The 12,607-nt window shown below is 42.1% G+C and overlaps 1 protein-coding gene across 1 annotated transcript in view; it reads right to left on the bottom strand.

Annotated features, from left to right (window-relative positions):
• The window catches only part of LMTK2 (lemur tyrosine kinase 2), a 174,792-nt gene extending 162,235 nt beyond the window's left edge, over positions 1-12,557 (bottom strand). Inside the window, exons 1-2 of the mRNA XM_030846117.2 lie at positions 12,512-12,557; positions 3,778-3,865 (exon numbers count right to left, since the gene is read on the bottom strand). The gene's annotated coding sequence lies outside the window, so the exon portion shown is untranslated. The remainder of the gene's footprint in view (positions 1-3,777; positions 3,866-12,511) is intronic.
• Between the last annotated feature and the right edge of the window lie 50 nt (positions 12,558-12,607).

Below are 12,607 nucleotides of genomic sequence, written 5' to 3'. Positions count from 1 at the left end.
GACAGTCATCCGTGACTTTTTGGTGGTGGGTATGCCCTGATGACTCCTGTAAGATCCTCAGCAGACAAAAAATGCCTTTTAACAAAATCATCCAATAAAGACACCTTTCTCATCATCTGCTGATGTGTGGGTGTGGTTTTTTTTCCTCCGAGAGGTAGAGGGATGAAAGTAGTTTGGAGACCGAAGACTTTTAGGAAGAATTCTGGTCTTACCGGGCGTCAGGCTAGGCTTTTCTCAGCGATTTATCTGAGTCGGAAATGCCTATGAAGAGATTTTAGCCAGCAGAAAGTCATGCTTGCTTATGTGTTTTCTGCTACTGGGTGTTAGATTGCCATAAGCGAGATTTAAGTTAAAGCAAATAGTACAAGACAGGAAAAAGTGCGAGGCTACCTTGGCCGTAAAGCTAAGGAGACTTGCTATGCTGGTTGAGACAGGCAGACATATTTTGAAGCTTTTTTTTTTTTCTTAGAAAAACAAGCTATCAGACACTTGCCGACTCTGACCCATTCTCCTGTCTCCCCCTCCCCCTCCCCTCCCCCTTTTCCTCCCCCCCTTTCCCCTCCCCCTTTTCCTCCCCTCCCCCTCCCCTCCCCCTTTTCCTCCCCTCCCCCTCCCCTCCCCCTTTTCCTCCCCCACTCCTCCAGTTCTCCCTACCCCTCTCCACTTTCTCAGCCACTACTTTCCTGGCTCTTATTTGATACCACCTGAGCCAATTACACCCAGAATTGTCGAACATTTGAGGCGAGCCTCAGGGTCCCATTACAGGACTTTCATTAGGGTGGGGCAATCTCAAGCCAGGAAATTCTCATTAGGCTGATTTCCAGGTGGCAGGTTCAAGCTGTTCTCTTGGGCTGACCCGGGGTTGAGGACTCCCGGGAGGAAGCAAGGCATCTTCCCGGGAGCTCGTTTAAAAGCTCGCACTTTTTACCCCAACACACAAGTTAACAACGCCCTGGCCTCTCCTGGGTTTGCTGCCATCCTGCTAAGTAGCTTAGCAACTCTGAACTCCTGTTTTTTGGAGGGTTGTGGCAGAGCAGCTTTTCAAAGTGCGGGACATGTACCACGAGGGGGCCTCAAGATGATTTTAGGGGGACAGGGGTCAACACTGTTAAATTTAATAACCGTGTATTTATTTTAATAGGCATCAGGAAAATAAAAGTAGCACAAACCTGATTTCAATATCGCCCCTTTAGAATGAGGCTATTAGACATTTGAAAGTGTATCGATTTGAAGATTTGAAGAATATTAAGTCACGTTGAAGGGACAAAACCCAAAAAGGTCGTTTTCAGATAAGTCAAACTGGGGAAATCTAGCCTGAAAATGAAGCGCTCTTTGGGGAGAGCCAAAGAACGGAGCTGTGTCATTTCACGGCTCTCTTTTCCCCTCTCCCGGTACACACCTGTGCCTTCATGCTCTCCTCATTCCCCGGCCATCTTGGCAGGAATTGGGTTAGTTCCTCCCCACCTCTAGCTTCCCTGGGTGTGTGACAATGTCCCCCACGTACCAGCAGAGGGCTTTCCGGGCCAGTACTGATGACCTAAGAGCCCTGATTCCTAAAACAATCCACATGTTGCCTTCACCGCCGCAACATGTGGACACTCTGATCCTCCTGATATTTCTATTCACTCCGTTGGCCCTTCCCAGCTAGGGGCTCTTCATCCCAACAATTCTGAAGGGGAACACTTGAAATAACTCAGCGTGATCCTGTAGCCCTCTTTCCATGGGGCTCTGGCTACCATATGCCTCGGAGAAACAATGTGAATGATGATGCTTTTAAATAATGGTTGTGAGCTTCTAATTGCCTAAGCAATCCATCACCCACTGGAGCAGCAAAGGCAGCCTCACAGCATCTAGGTAATGATTGTGGATTTCTGTTATTTCTTTTCTGTCACTCAGGAGGGGACCTGTATGGGAATAATCACTGGAGGGGTTATTTGGAGCACCCAGGGGACACTGTGTCATTGGATGGTACTGATGTTCTGAATGTCTTGGGGAAATTGCTTAGAGGATGGATGTATACAAAAGGATGAATCGCCACAAATTTTTCATACATAGAATGACGGTCGGTTATTCATGAATTGTGTTCATTCTACTGTTTCAAAAGTACAATTCAAATTATTTTTGCCCATTTCAATTACATCACTTTTTCATTCTTCTAACCCAGTCTGAGGAATTTAATTTCAGTCTCTGTCAATAGATAATAAACAGCAATCCAAAGGAGCCATCTCTCTATATTTAACACCCCAAAAACTGTCAGCTGGTATGCTTACATGAAACAATAACCTCGTGTGGTCCTGATTCATACCAATTTTTAATTATGTTGTTTGCAGCTGGGGTGTTTGGGGCAGGGGGTGAGTATTCTACTCTGAATGCAGGTAATAACAGCTCTGGGCATTTGAACATATCTGTGAATTAGCACTTTTCATTTTGGGGGTTATTTTTCTAAGTTGAAATTTTGTAGCAACATTAGCATTTCCAAATTTTAGTGTTAAGTATAATTTGAAAACAAAAATTGTTTTCAAAAATCTCCCTAGTTCTAGTGATCATGTAAATATAGTACAAACAACTAATTTTTAAACGGGTTCTATTCAATATGTGCCTCATGGAAAAAAAAAGTGAAAGGACATATAGCAAAATGTTAACAGTAGTTATCTCCAGCTGGTAGGATTACAGAACAATGAGACGAGCGTGAAGGCTTTTTCAGTGGGGGAGCATAGTAAGTAGAGAAAACAAAAAACAGACATGTAGAATTCACCCGATCAACCCACCTCAAGAAAGCATGTTCTCAGCAGTAGAATGATGTTATTTTGACTTTGAAACGAGGGCCTAGATTGCCTAGCAGGTCACAGAGCTGAAAAACCTGGTGTCTCTTATTTTCCCTAATTGCTAATAAAATAGGGTGGCAACAGTGGCTTTAATTTGGACTATTTTTACTTAACTATAATTTTAGTTTATAGTTTGGTAGTTATAATTTAACGGAACACGATCGCAAAGTCAGCTTCGTGAATGTGCTTAATTGTTGAGACTAATGAAAATTATTAAAATACTTGAAATGTTATTTAGTATTTTGCTTCAGCCTCTGCACATTTTGAAATAAGTAAACAATTTTTTAACGTATAGGTTTTCACAGTTCTTTCCAGCTCGAACTCAAAGTGTAGCAAAATGGTGAAGATGTGAAATATTTGTCTAGTTGTTCAGGTTTACAAGCTACATAGTTAATTCCATGTAACGACTGCAGTTTAATTTTGTGTAATGAGTACTCGGGAATCCAATTTCAAGCAAAAACCTATCTTATATCTCTTCTGCTAATGTTAAGGTATGGTATTACTTTGCAAACACTTAAGAAGACAGATGAAATTGGAATCACCGGGATCGTTTCCATCTGGCCTGTTAATTTATTCACTGGAAAGGCTATTCATTTACATAATGTTTTAACTGGTTCCAAAAAGTCGACTTTTTTTGGAAGCGGGTGGATTTTGACATCTTTTTCTTATGGGTTCTACAATGAATGTAGATGGATTCACACCTTAAATTGTAAGGTATTTCAAACATACATCCGAGACTACACAGATATGTAGCAAACAACTGTGTACCTACCGCCTCACTGTATCAAACCTCGGCAGGAACTATGTGGTTGCTCTGTAATATGTCATCTTGCTTAGGCTGTAGGTATCTGGTTAGGGTGGGCCGCAGGAGACATCTTGCCTGGGATTAGGAGGGTGAGAGTGAAGCAGCCACGGTACTGATGCTCCAGAGGTCGGTGCGGGGGTAGCTTACCTGCTGGCTCCCCTCCTTGCTGCGGGGCCCTCCTTCTGCTCCCAGCTCCAGGTGCACTTCCTTCTGTGACAAAGGACACCAGCCTTTCCTGAAGGACATCAGAGTTGGGAGCAGTGAGAGACTGACATGAGTTCCAGTCTGTCCCTAGGGGTTCCAGTTTGTCCTCCCCCTCCCCCTCTTTACATCCATCTTCCCTTCCTGTCTGCTCTGAAGATTTCAAGCTTCAGCATCAGATGAAGGCAACAGCTTTATAGAGACTATTGAACCAGACCTCACAAGCTCATAGTACCTGTAATACATACATTTATATATATCACTGTATATATTACATGACTACATAATTGCATAATACCTGTAATTCATATCTAAAAAGTTACATTATATATAATATACATATATTTTTTCTAGATGGTTCTCATTCTCCAACTGAACACTGATTTACCAAATTTCCTTCAGGTTTTTCTTTTCTTTTTTTTTTTTTTGCGGTACGCGGGCCTCTCACTGCTGTGGCCTCTCCCGCTGCGGAGCACAGGCTCCACTCTGCGGCACGTGGGATCTTCCCAGACCGGGGCACGAACCCGTGTCCCCTGCATCGGCAGGCGGACTCTCAACCACTGCGCCACTAGGGAAGCCCTAGGTTTTTCATTTTTTAATAAAAAGAATCACACATTTTGGAAGATCCTTTACAGGTGATCACAGGAGGAGACGGAGATCGAGGACAATTTTAACTGCAGGAGAGAGATGTACCCTCAGGATGAAGGTCACCTCTGAATGACACAGTCTCTGGGCTCTAAGTCAACAGAGAAAAGATCGATTACTTGACTCATGGGTCTGTTACTTCTGCCAGCAGAGAGGAAGTGGCTCTTTGTACAGGTGGCCTTGGAGGTGTATCTCATACCCAGACCTCTACCCAGCAGTTTCCTCTTGCGGCTCAGTACTGAGATGAGTGTAGGGAGGAGAGAACTCAGTAGAATGTCTGATCAGCCTCTACCCGAGCTCTGTCTGCACAGCATGCAGCAGACAGCACTATGAAGAGGAAAAGTCCGTTTCTCCATCCTCCCTGTTCCTACCTCCATAATTGATCCATCATTACACTTACACTGTGTCCTTTGAGGCAGGCATTGCATTGCACAATAGGAACAAGAGGATGACTCCAATTGGGTCCTACCATTGACAAGCTCACTTTTCTTGTTAGCAGGGAGACAGACATATGTGAGAACATGTCTAGAACCTCCCTCCTTGGAACTGTGCCTTCTTACCTGGAACTGTGCCTATATCTTATTCCCCTGGAATTTTGAGTCCACAAATTCTTTTTCTTTTTTTCAGCTTTATTGAGGTATAGTTGACATTTAAAATTGTGATATATTTAAAGTATAGAACGTGGTGATTTTATATATGCATGGATTGTGAAAGGATTCCCACCATCAAGTTAAGAAACACATCCATTGCCTCATATATTTACTTTTTTTTAATGAAAACACTTAATTCTACTTTCTTAGCAAATTTCAATTATACAATACAGTGTTATTAACTATAGTCACCATGTTTACATTAGATCCTTAGACTTTATTTATCTTATTAACTGAAAGTTTGTACCCTTTTACCAGCCTCTCCCTATTTCCCTCACCACCACCACCCAGTCCCTGGCAACCATCGTTATTCTACTCTGTTTCTTTGAGTTCCATTTATTTTTTTAAAAGTTTCCACATATAAGTGATGCCACACCCTATTTGTCTTTCTCCGTCTGGCTTATTTCACTTAGCATAATGCCCTCCAGCCTCATCCATGTTGTCACAAATGGCAAGATTTCCTTTTTTCTCATGGCTGAATAATATTCTATTGTGTACATATATGCCACATTTTGTTTATTCATTCATCCATCAACGGACACTTTGGTTGTTTCCATACCTTGGATATTGTGAATCATGCTGCAATAAACATGGGAGTACAGATATCTTTTCTAGATAATGATTTCATTTCCTTTGGATATATACTCACAAGTGGAATGGCTGAATCACACGGTAGTTCTATTTTTAGCTTTTTGAGGAATCTCCATACTGTTTTCCACAGTGGCTGTACCAATTTACATTCCCACTCATAGTGCACCAGAGTTCCTTTTTCTCTACATCCTGGCCAGCATTTACTGTCTCTTGCCTTTTTAAAAATAAACCTGACTGGTGTTAGGTGATATCTTATTGTAGTTTTGATTTGTATTTCCCTGATTAGTGATGTTGAGTAACTTTTCATGTACCTGTTGGCCATTTGGATGTCTTCTTTGGAGACATGTCTATTCAGATCCTTTGCCCATTTTTTTGTGTTACTTTTTTTCTATTGAGTTGTATTAATTCCTTGATATTTTGGATATTAACCCCTTATCAGATGTATGGTTTGCAAATATTTTCCTCCGTTCCGTAGGTTGACTTTTCATTTTATTTATGGTTTCCTTTTGCTGTGCAGGAGCTTTTTAGTTTGATGTAGTCTCATTTTTTATTTTGTTGCTTTCTCTTTTGGTGCCAAATCCAAAAAGTCATTGCCAGGACCACTGTCAAGGAGCTTACCCCCTGTGTTTTTCTAGTAGTTTTACTGTTTCAGCTTTTAAGCTCAAGTCTTTAATCCATTTTGAGTTGATTTGTGTGTATTGTTTAAAACAGAGATCTATATACATGGGTTTATTTCTGGGCTCTCTATTCTGTTCTATTGATCTATGTGTCTGTTTTTATGACAATACCATTCTGTTTTTATTCCTATAGACTTGTAGTATAGTTTGAAATACGGAAATGAGATGCCTCCAGCTTTGTTCTTCTTTTTCAAGATTGCTTTGGCTATATGGGGTCTTCTGTAGTGCCATATGAATTTTAGGATTTTTTTTTTCTATATCTATGAAAAATGCCATTAGAATTCTGATAAGAATTACACTGAATCTGTAGATCACTTTGGTAGTATTGACATTTTAGTAATATTAATTCTTCCAATCCATGAACACAAAATATCTTCCATTTAGTCTTCTTCAATTTCTTTCATCAATGTTTTATAATTTTAAGTGCGCAGATCTTTCGCTTCAGTTAAATTTATTCCTAAGTAGTTAATCCTTTTTGATACTACCGTACATAGGATTGTTTTCTTAATTTCACTTTCTGATATTTTATTGTTAGTGTATAGAAACACAACTGATTTTTGTGTATTGATATTATATCCTGCAACTTTACTGAATTTGTTTATTCTAACAGATTTTTGGTAGAGTCTTTAGGGTTTTCTTTATATAAGATCATGTTGTCTGCAAAAGAGACCATTTTACTTCTTCCTTTATGACGTGGATGACTTTTTCTTTTTGTTGCCTAATTGCTCAGGCTAGGGACTCCAGTACTATGTTGAATAAAAGTGATTAGAATGGGCATCCTTGTCTTGTTCCTGATCTTAAAGGAAAAGCTTTCAGCTGTTCACTGTTGAGCATGATGTTAGCTGTGGTTTTATCATTTATGGGCTTTATTATGTTGAGGTACATTCCTTCTATATCCAGTTTTTTGGGAGTTTTTATCATAAAAGTATGTTGAATTTTGTCAAATGCTTTTCCACCATCCATTGTGATGATTATATGACTTTTATCCTTCATTTTGTTAATGCAGTGTATCATATTGATTGATTTATGGATGCTGAACCATCCTTGCATCCCTGGAATAAATTCCACTTGATCATGGTGTATGATCCTTTTAATGTACTGTTGAATTTAGTTTGATAATATTTTGTTGAGGGTTTTTTGCATCTATGTCCATCAGGGGTATTGGCCTGTCATCTTTTTTCTTGTAGTATCTTTTTCTGACTTTGGTGTCAGGGTAATGCTGGCTTTGTGAAATGAGTTTAGAAGTGTTTTCTCCTCTTCTGTTTTTTGGAAGAGTTTGAGAGTATTGGTATTAATTCTTTAAATGTTTGGTAGAATTCACCAGTGAAGCCATCTGGTCCTGAACTTTTGTTGTTGGGAGGTTTTGATTACTAATTCAATGTCCAAATTAATAATTAGTCTGTTTTTTTATTTTTTCATAATTCAGTCCTGGCAGGCTGTATATTTCTAGTGACTTATCCATTTCTTCTAGGTTATATAATTTGTTGATTGTTCATAGTAGTTTCTTATGATCCTTAGTATTTCTATATTATCAATTGTAATGTCTTCTCTTTCATTTCTGACTTTGGGTCCTCCTTCTTTTCCTTAGTTTAGCTAACAGTTTGTCTATCTTGTTCATCTTTTCAAAAAACCAGCTCTTAGTCTCATTGGTATTTTCTACCGTCTTTTTAGTATCTATTTATTTTCAATCAGACCTTTGTTATTTCCTTCCCTCTACTAAATTTGGGATTAGTTTGTTCTTCTTTTTCTAGTTCCTTGAGGTTTAAAGTTAAATTGAGTTCTTTCTTTGTTCTTATTATAGTTATTTATTGCTACAAACTTCCCTCTTGGAACTGCTTTTGCTGCATCCAATAAGTTTTGCTAGGGTATGTTTCCACTGTCATTTGTCTCTAGATTTTTTTTTTTTTTTTTGCGGTACACAGGCCTCTCACTGTTGTGGCCTCTCCTGTTGCGGAGCACAGGCTCCGGACGTGCAGGCTCAGCGGCCATGGCTCATGGGCCTAGCTGCTCCACGGCATGTGGGATCTTCCTGGACCGGGGCACGAACCCATGTCCCCTGCATCGGCAGGTGGACCCTCAACCACTGCGTCACCAGGGAAGCCCTCTCTAGATTTTTTTATTTCCCTTTTTGATTTCTTCTTTGACCTACTGGTTCTTCAAAAGCATGTTGTTTAATCTCCACATATTTGTGAATTTTCCAGTTTTCTTCTTGTAACTGATTTCTAGTTTCATACCATTTGTCATTGGAAAAGATGCTTGATAGGATTTCAATCTTCTTAAATTTATTAAAACTTATTTTGTGGTGTAATATATGATCCATCCTGGAAAATGTTTCATGTGTGCTTAAGAATGGTTATTCTGCTGCTGTTGGTTGGAATGTTCTGTGTATGTCTGTTAGAGTCATCTAACATGTAGTTTAAGTCCAATGTTTCCTTATTGATATTCTATCGGGATACAGGACAGTGAAATTTGTCCAGAGGAGCCTACTCCCTCTGCACTGAGCCCAGGAGTACAGCCACTAGGAGGTGCTCTTGAATCGTTTAAAAACTGCTTTTTGTTTGATGTGGTGCTGTGGGACTTGTGAATGTAAGCCTGGTTGGCTATCAAAGCCAGGTAACTTGGGGGCCCACACTTGGGTGGCAGCTGTAAATGTTGGGGCACTAGATGTGTGGACAAGGTCCTCCAGGAAGAAACGGTGACTTGGTTTCATTGTTGGAGGGAACCAGTGGGAAAGTCAGGGAAAGCACCCATCAGCTATTTGGGGCTTCAAGGAGGATCACAGCCAGCCTTTAGATGAGTGCTAAATTAGAAGCAGACCCTTAGGCAGCAGCTTGGAAAGTATGCAGTCAAATCCCTTCCAGGGAAAGACAGAACGATAGGCATTTTTGTCTGCTCCCTCTGCACTGAGCCTTGGGGAAACAGCCATTGCACGTGCTCGTGTGCCCATTAAGAACTGCTCCTTTGCTTGCTATAGTCCTGTGGATCTGGTGGATGCAAATCCCACTGGATTTCAGAGTCAAGTGTTTTGGGGGTCAGGCCCTCAGTGAGACTCTTAAAAGTTGAGGTGCTGGATGTGCAGTCCAAACACGTCAATCCTCAAGGAGAAGCTAGGAGTTGGGGATTTCCTCCCAATTGTATGGAGCTGTGCAGGAGGTGGGGCTTATATGGCCAGAGTGTGTCTCAGACTTTGCTGCCCGTTTTGATGTGGGTATTTTCTCATTCACCTTCCGTGTGGGAGTCATTCAGCTAGTTTCTGGATTTCTCTCCGATGAAATGACTGTGTGTAGCTGTATGTTCAGTACATTTGTGGGACAAAGGATGCTCAGGAGCCTCCTACGTCTCCAACTTGGTCTCCCCTTCTGAGTTCACAAATTCTCTGTGCAAAGGATCTAATTTTCTATTTCTATAACTGGACTTAGTTTTGAATCCCCATCATGCTGGGTGACAGAATCATAATTCAGGATGACATAAGGCAATCAGCCTCCTCCTCACCCTTCTTTCCCTGGTTGGAGAGAGGAAGTGGGTACTCCAAAGCCCTTCATGGGAAAGGAGTATCTGGTGCTCAGTCCATACTAGTGACCACTGAGTCATCCTCATTCCTCTCTAGTCTTGTGGGCTTCGGTGGTGGGTCCACCTAGGCCACAGCTAGCTTCTCTTTGTCCTCATCTTATGGCATCTCAGGTCTGGCTTTCTCTGAATTACTTCTGTGCACAAGTAAAACATTTGGTTGCTTCCTGCATCAAAGTAGCGCTTACAGCCTAGACACTCACGTGGCTATGGCTACCCTACTGTTGTTGCATCATGCTTGACACTGAGGGGAACTCTGCAAGGCTTGCCACCTCCCCAGCTCCACAGGGAACAATGTACACATCCACGTCCTCTCTCCTCTGAGATCTCCAAGCACATCTAAGTATCTATCATCATTACTCCTCCCACCTCACACCCAGGCAACACCCTAGGACTGTGAGAGAGGGGGATGCATCACTACCTAAGCTTTCTTGCTTCCTTGGCTTTTGAAACTTAAAAGCATTTTGATTTCTGGTTTTTTTTTTTTTTTTTTTTAATCACCTCTCTCCTGTGGCAATCAATGCAACTGAGTGAACGGGGCACAGGAGGCAAAGTAATCAAGGAAGTAGAGGCGTGCTGGGGAGAATGCTATAATGCTATAAAATGTTATCTTACAACATGTACATAGTACTTTGCACTTCATTTGTATCATCTAATGTAATATTTGCAATAATCCTTTGAGGCAGGTATTAATCTCATTTTTCAGAGGAGGAAACTGAGGTCAAAGAAGTTAAGTGAGTAGTCAAAGGTCATACAATTGGTAAGTGACAAAACCAGAACTAAAATTCAGGTGTTCCAACTTAAGCCCTGGGCTCTTTCTACTACTCTTCCAACAGCATTTGTTCTGAGACAGAGGAAAGAATTCTTTAACCTGGAGTTTTCAAATTATGGTCCCTGGAGCCCCAGGGTCCTGTGCAGGTGCTTTAGGGTCTCCCAGGGAGATAGAGATTGAGGGGCGGGTAGCTCCTGGAAAAGGCCAGAGGGACATACTCTGAGGTCTCAATCCTCTCACATTCAACCACAGTAGCTCTGTGTCTATTTAATATATTAGAAGTTCTGACAGACTTTGGGGGGGGGGATAAAAAGGGGAGAGGGGATTTTGCTACCCTAAAATTCTTTGAAAATTATTACTTTAATGTCAAAACAAGTCTTTCTAACAGGAGAATGTCATACACTAAAGCAAGTAAGGACAGTAATCTTTTGTCGAATAATGATTAAGGGCTGGGAACTACTATACATACAATCATAGTCCCATTTAATTTTTTTTTCTTGCCTGGCACAGTGTGGCTTGCAGGATCTTAGTCCCCCAACCAGGGACTGAACACAGGCCAGGCAGTGAGAGTGCCAAGTCCTAACCACTGGACCACCAGGGAATTCCCACCAATTTTTTTTTTTAACTTATTTATTTTTGGTTGCATTGGGTCTTCTTGCTGCACGTGGGCTTTCACTAGCCGCAGAGAGTGGGGTCTGCTCTTCATTGAGGTGTGCGGGCTTCTCATTGTGGTGGTTTCTCTTGTTGCAGAGCACAGGCTCTAGGCATGTGGGCTTCAGTAGTTGTGGCACCTGGGCTTCAGTAGTTGTGGAACGCAGGCTCTAGAGAGCAGGCTCAGTAGTTGTGGCGCACAGGCTTAGTTCCTCCGTGTCATGTGGGATCTTCCCGGACCAGGGCTCAAACCCGTGTCCCCTGCATTGGCAGGCAGATTCTTAACCACTGCACCACCAGGGAAGCCCCACCCATTTAATTCTTAAAGTGAAATTCCTACTAGAAAAGCATTTACTGTTAGTTATTTTACATATAAGACACAGAGACTTGAGAAAGGTTATGTAATCAGTCCAAGGATGCACGCCTAGGGAGTGACAGAGCTAGAATAAGTACCCAGATCTGTCTCATGTCCAAATTCCAACACCGCCTCCCTAAACGTGAAGGTCTATTCTGCCAGGCTGGATAAGAAGTCCTGTTTCCAAACCTAATCTGTGAGGGATAACCTAAACTAAAATCTTGAGTTTGGTGAAGCGGTCTGCTGCAAGGGCTTGAACTCCAAGTGCCAGACATAATGAGCCGTTCCAACTGCCACAATTCACAGGCCCCAAAAGCTGAAAAAGGCGACACCCTGCGCTCCAAGGTCTGGGACTGGGCACTATGGGGAGATGCCACGCTCTGTCCCGCTTAGGCCACACACCGCGCCTCGCCAGGTGCAGCAAACTTTCTCCCTTAAGCCAGAGGAATCCGCGTGCGGCGCAGTCCGGACGGTTTGGTTTGATCCAGCGGTCACCTGAGGTCTCTCAAAGAGGGGGGAAAAAAAGCCCACAAATGCCCGGAGGAACCCTGTAGATGATGAAAATGCGCAAGTTGCCTGGCTGAATGCACGACCGCCCCTAACGCAGGGGCTTCCTTTGCACCTTCACACTACCTTCTACAGAAAACTATGTCCGTTTCATTTTTCTTTAAACACGCAACCCTCGCCTTCAGCCAGGCCAGAAATCTGCGAACAAACTAAAAAAAACGATTTCACCCTCAACTTGACTCTTACAGTTATAAGAAACACCTACCCAAGACACAAACGGGAACGAACCCACACAGGCGCGCCAGAAGTGGAAGGTGGGCTGCGAATTCTTCTTCCGGGCCGGCAGCGGACACTTCCGGGA

The sequence above is a fragment of the Globicephala melas genome, chromosome 15 (assembly GCF_963455315.2).
Source record: "Globicephala melas chromosome 15, mGloMel1.2, whole genome shotgun sequence".
Lineage (NCBI taxonomy): Eukaryota > Metazoa > Chordata > Mammalia > Artiodactyla > Delphinidae > Globicephala > Globicephala melas.
Note: the sequence above shows the minus strand (reverse complement) of the source record. Positions and strands in the feature narration are given on the sequence as shown.